This window comes from Eutrema salsugineum, unplaced genomic scaffold (genome assembly GCF_000478725.1).
Source record: "Eutrema salsugineum unplaced genomic scaffold, Eutsalg1_0 scaffold_18, whole genome shotgun sequence".
Lineage (NCBI taxonomy): Eukaryota > Viridiplantae > Streptophyta > Magnoliopsida > Brassicales > Brassicaceae > Eutrema > Eutrema salsugineum.
The window spans coordinates 1,980,222-1,985,838 of record NW_006256846.1 but is presented as its reverse complement, the minus strand read 5'-3'; the positions used below and the strand labels follow the sequence as shown (position 1 = coordinate 1,985,838).

At 39.2% G+C, this 5,617-nt stretch overlaps 1 non-coding gene across 1 annotated transcript; it reads right to left on the bottom strand.

The window, feature by feature from the left end:
* Positions 1 to 4,022: 4,022 nt before the first annotated feature.
* On the bottom strand, positions 4,023 to 4,132 carry LOC112087390. Its single transcript, XR_002900072.1, has one exon. It is a non-coding gene; the product is annotated as a small nucleolar RNA R71 (small nucleolar RNA).
* Between the last annotated feature and the right edge of the window lie 1,485 nt (positions 4,133 to 5,617).

The window sequence follows — 5,617 nt, the reverse complement described above, 5'->3', positions numbered from 1 at the left end:
CTTCAAAAAATTTTTGAACTCGATGAGTCTTTCCCTAGAGATCGGTGATCCTTGTTCTACTGAACTGTCTGGATTTTCTCCTTCAATGAACAAACGATAGTCTTCGTCTTCAAGGTACTGCTCTTCGTATTCATCTTCATAAACCAAGATTATGTTGCATGGTAGTACCTCATCTTCTTCTTGAGATACTTCAGAGCTGATGAAGTAGACTGCTCGCTCACAGAGAGGAATTCTAGTAATTCTAGGAGGTGCATCAGTCGAGCAGTGGCTTGTGCGACTCAAAGAGGACTGATGGGAGTATGGCCGATGGTTGGCCGCTGGTGGAGGAGACACGACCGGTGGATATGGGTCAGTGGCCGTGGGTGGAGCTTGCACGACCGTGGCTGGGGGACTGTTGGCCGCGGTCGCAGGTGATGCGACTGAGGGGAAAGAACTCTGAGGTGACTTGGTTGGTTCATCTTCTCCGTTAACTTCTATGTGATTTTCTGGATCTTCTAGCTCTATGTGCTCCTTTCTTAGGTCAAGATCATTGTTGGGAAGTGTTGAATCATGCACTCCATGCCCTTGCATAATCTTCTCAACCTTTTCTTCGACTTCATCAAGAGTAAAGACGACTTTTTCTACGGTGGAGTCTATCTCATTTGCCTTGTCTCGAACCTTGTGTACACCATCCCATAGTTCTTCCACATAGAAGTAAGTCTGGTTATTATGATCATTGATGGTTTCTTCTGCCTCATCGAGCTTGATCTCTAGAGTGCGAATGTTTATGTTAGCTTTGCGGATGCTGATTTCATTCTTTTCAACTCGTCCTTCCACTTCGTCTATCCTCTTTTGGATGAATGCAGCGTCTTTTTTGCTTGAATCTCAATGGATTTAACTTGGGCAGAAATATCTTTAAACTTCTTATTGAAGTGAATTGACATACTATCAATTCTCTCATGAAGTGTGGCCTTAGAGGAGCATCGATGAACTGCTTGATTGTGGCTTCAAGCTGTTCCAAACCATTACTGATTTGCACCTTCTCATCCTGCTGAAGGATTTGGTGAGGTAGGCAATGAACATATGGTCTAGGGTTGACCATAGGAGGCACATAAGGATCGTCTCTGTACATAGGTGGCTCATGGCGTCCGTACGGCTGATGGTTCGGATTAGGGTTCCGAACATAGTTGAGAAGATCGCGCATGCACTGCTCTTCTCTGCATCTGGTGGCTTGAGGAGTGTTGTAGATACCTTCGTCGTAGTAGGGATTTCGGTTCATAGGATATATTGCTTCAAAAACTGAAACAAAGAGAACCAAAAACGAAAATAGGTAGAAAAAGTGTTCTAGAGTCGATTTACCAAACTTTCTTAGGACTTTGTGGAAAAGAAAATGTGTGCCTTCCCCGCAACAGCGCCAAAAAATTGATGTGGTATGTGCGGGGTGTCAAGTTTTACCCTAATAATCTTATCAATAAGCCGCAAATGCACAGCTGATAGATTGTAGTACTTAGAGATCGAATCCACATGGAAGGAGGATATTTTCCTATAAAAGCCTTTGAAATAAATATGAAATAAGGAAGTCTAGAACTGGTCGAATTTTAAAGGGGTTTTTGGGTTGTCACTAAAAAGTAAATTCTAACTAAACGGGAAAAGGAAAAAAAAGTACTTAAGAAAATCGCTGGAAAAACTAAACAAAACCTAATCTAAACTTAAATGAAAATCGGTTGGAATTAATAAAATAATCTAATGACTAAAGCTTGTATGAAAATCGGTCAAAAAGTTATAAAGACGAGATGCTGGGTTTTCAGGGAATTTATCTTCGGGGAATGAATGATTCAAAACATTGGTAAAAAGTAATTTAAAAGATCCTAGCTAAAACTTCTAGAACTCGAGTCACAAACGTATGACTACGCCACTGCCGTCGTCATAACCAACTATCTCTCGCAACCTTGACCAGTAGGTTTCCACTCTGTCCCAGAAGCGAAAAGATGTTATCTTGCTTAAGACTCGTCAACATTCGCAGCTCACCCATAGGTAGGTTTCCACTCCTATGGTAGAATTGCTTTTCTCAGACTAGATCTGACTCCTAATGAAAACTTTCGCAACACTGCAAACTTAAATCAGATTATAGTTCATGACGCTACTCTCATGCATTAAAAATTATTTTAGAAGAAAAACTTATAGGATTCGGCTTTAATAGCTAATGGAATCCTCATCGAACATATATAGTTCCCATCAAAAATCCCTTAAACCCAACAGTAGAACTACTCAGACATGATTAAAGAAAGCAATCCAACAGTTAATAAAACAACTGTTGGATTCCAATCAAAGCAATCCAACAGTTAGATCTCCAGATATGGTTGATGCACTGAAGGCGAACCAACACAGACGAAAGCTCACCCGCGGCTAAAACATCATCCACCCGGTGCGAAATTTTAGACCGCGGGAAGCTTATTTCCGAGCCTCATAAGACCATTTTAAAGCCCAAGTCATTCCCGTCAATATTCCTGCAAGCCCTATGCGTTCCCAAGGACTTAATACTCTAAATAAACCCCTTTTAAAGGGTTTGCCACATTTTCACCAGGAAACCTAGAGAGAGAGACTCGCCGTGAAGAGGAGCCACCGAGAGGGGCACCATCGGCCCTCCTGCTTGATTCTGTTCTTCGTTTCTAACCTTTATCTATTTCAATTCTCTACAATTCTAAATACTTTTGTGATGTTGAACTCAATTATGTCTAAGTAATTTTTCAGTTGGGTTTATGAGGGATTTTTCAAAGGGAATTTCATGTGTTGATCATATGCTTTGTTCGATTTAGGGTTTACAATCTCTTAGGAGTCATTTGTTCATTCTTGTTCCCTATGCTGTTTCTGTTGATATTCGCTTAGATATTGATCTCTGTAATTGGAGCCACGAGAGTGCTGTATCAAATTACAAGACCTAGAAGTGAAAGCTACCTATAGAGAATTGCGAGTGTTGACGAATTTTGTTTTTAATGCATGATCTTATTTGCGGCATGAGAGCGAGACTTAATTGCTGTTTTGAGTGATTTTTTGATTAAAATGGCGAGAGTTGGCTAATCATACATGCGCCTATTCGAGTTCGGGATCCTCACTAGTTGATTACCTTCATCTATTTGTTTGTCTTTTGATCAGTTCATGAACCCCTGTGAAAACCCTTTTGACCCAACGTTTAGTTCTTATTGTTTTACAGCATTTTCATTTCATTTGCTTTAGATTTAGGGATACCAAAACCAACCCCCCCCCCCCCCATTTTGCTTGTTCTACTAGTCTTAAGTTTTGATTTATTCGTACTGAAAGCTCAAAATCTATGTGGTTCGACCCCTAAGTACTACATTGTACATATGTGCACTTGTAGAAATTTAGAGTTATAAATTTAAAACGTGAAGTTAGAAGTAACCCTTAATTCTCTTAGCATCAAGTTTTTGGCGCTGTTGCCGGGGATTTTGATTCTTTTCGTTGCGAATCTCTGCTTAATTTTGTAGAACTCTTTCTAATTTTTTTTTCTTTAATTTTTAGGTACTTTTTCGATGAGGGGTCGGGAACATATTCCTGATCCTCTCGCTGAAGAACACCCTTTTCTAGATGGTGATCAATCTGATGATGAGCTTAATGACCCAATCGATGATGGAAATGAAGCGATTGGAGAACCAAAAATGCCAAGAAAGGAGAACAGCTGATTGGAGAATATATGCGACGCAGCCCACAAACTCTTCGCAGATAGGCGAGCAATTCGACCACCTTTGCCTAAGGATGGCAACTCTGAAGCTAAGGTACAATACATTAGCTATCTCAAAAAGTACAATGGTTTTCCTACAAAACACCCAATAGATCACATTGAAAACTTTGAAGAACTGTGTTCAACCATAATGAGAAATACTGATTACCATATGTGCGTTCTTTTTCCATTCTCTCTAACTGGTAGAGCTAGTAAATGGCTTAAAACTTTGCCACATGCGTCCATAAGGATGTGGAAAGAGTGTAGAAAGGCTTTCCTAAGTTACTTTTACACCAGAGATCGTTCCAATCTCTTAAGGGATAAGATCCAAAAATTTCAGCAGAAGGACACAAAGGACCTCTATGACGCCTGGGAAAGATTCAGAGACTACCAAAGTAATTGTCCACACCATGGTTTCTCCAAGAAGCGCTTGATGACCATTTTCTACCATGGAGTTAATGAAGGACTGAAGCTTTCTTTTGATGCCTCTAGCAATGGAGATTTTTCCACTAGATCGGCTCACACCTATATCACTAATCTAGATGGAAGTATAAGAAACAGAAGATTTCTAACCCAATCTCTATGTCCTAAGATCAAGGAAGAGGAATCATCTGTTGATAAAGAATGCCTAAATCATATCATGGAAGGCGTCCAGAAGCTCCTTAGTAAGATTGGTTCAATTCATAACCCTGATGATGGAAGCAAACATAACGAGCCTCACATTGAGAGGATGAACAACTTTGAGGTGGAGAAGAACTTCCAAACCCAGGGGATGATGCAGACTGCTTATGTTTACCAGATTGAAGAGGCTGAGCAGAATCAACTCCACCAGGGGTGGGAGCCTCTCAACTGCGGTAAACTTGGTATCCACCGCGGGTGGGAAGCCTTTGACCGCGGCCAAGGAGAGTTCCACCATGGCTGCGACTCTTTCACCCGCGGCCAGCCTGACTTTCAACCTCCTTTCCAACCTTCTTTCAAGCAAATCCAATCTGATCAATCCAATCTTGCATTTCCTCCTTATTATCCTTATTCCAAGATTGAAGAACTTGAAAAAGAAGTTAATAGACTCAAAAAGGAGATGGAGAGTCAGGGCCTCTTGTTTGCTCATCTGGATGGATCATCCAGATGAAGCAGTCAAATGATGTTCGTTTAATCACATAAATCGATTCATCTAGATGGATCATCTAGATGAATTATAAATTTATGAAGAAATTTGAAACTCATACAACTGATTCAAATCGAATCATCTTGATGAACATGGCTCAGTCCAAAAATCTCATTTTCTTGTTAAAAAACGTAAAATCTCGTTTTTCCATCGAAAACGTAAAATCTCGTTTTTACGTCAAAAACATAAAATCATATTTTCTCGTCAAAAACATTAAATTTCATTTTCTCGTAAATCTCATTTTTTCCATCAAAAACGTAAAATTTCGTTTCCCCGTAAAATCTCATTTTCTAGTCAAAAACTTAAAATCTCGTTTTCCCGTGACAAACGTAAAATCTCATTTTCCCGTCAAAAACGTAAAATTTTGTTTTCCCTTCAAAAACGTTAAATCTAGTTTTCCGTCAAAAAACGTAAAATCTTGTTTTTCCGTCAACAAACGTAAAATCTTGTTTTCCCGTCAAAATGTAAAATCTTGTTATCTTGTCAAAAACGTAAAATCTTGTTTTCCCGTTAAAAACGTTAAATCTTGTTTTCCCGTAAAAAATGTAAAATCTCGTTTTCTCGTCAAAAAATATTAAAATCTCGTTTTCCCATTAAAAACGTAAAATCTTGTTTTTCCGTCAAAAACATAAAATCTTGTTTTCCCGTCAAAAAACATAAAATCTTGTTTTCCCGTTAAAACGTAAAATCTCGTTTTCCCGTCAAAAACGTAAAATCTCGTTTTCCAGTTAAAAACG